Genomic DNA, 506 nt, shown 5'->3' with positions numbered 1-506 from the left:
GAAATAGGGGGAGGGATAAATCAGAAGTTTGGAACCAACATGTACACACTATTATATAAAAGAGATAAGCAACAAGGATCTACTGTATAGCACTGGGGATGGTATTCAATATCTTATAATAACCTATTTAGGAAAACAATCTGAAAAAGTGTATTTATATGTATATATATGTGTGTGTGTCAGAGAAGGCAATGGCACCCCACTCCAGTACTCTTGCCTGGAAAATCCCATGGACGGAAGAGCCTGGAAGGCTGCAGTCCATGGGGTTGCTAAGAGTTGGGCACGACTGAGCGACTTCACTTTCACTTTTCACTTTCATGCATTGGAGAAGGAAATGGCAACCCACTCCAGTATTCTTGCCTGGAGAATCCCAGGGACGGGGGAGCCTGATGGGCTGCCGTCTATGGGGTTGCACAGAGTCGGACACGACTGAAGCGACTTAGCAGCAGCAGCAGCAGCAGCATATATGTGTGTGTATGTGTATTCTTTTTCAGATCTTTTCCCAT

Source organism: Bubalus kerabau, chromosome 1, assembly GCF_029407905.1.
Source record: "Bubalus kerabau isolate K-KA32 ecotype Philippines breed swamp buffalo chromosome 1, PCC_UOA_SB_1v2, whole genome shotgun sequence".
Taxonomy (NCBI): Eukaryota; Metazoa; Chordata; class Mammalia; order Artiodactyla; family Bovidae; genus Bubalus; species Bubalus kerabau.
This window is presented reverse-complemented; position numbering follows the sequence as displayed.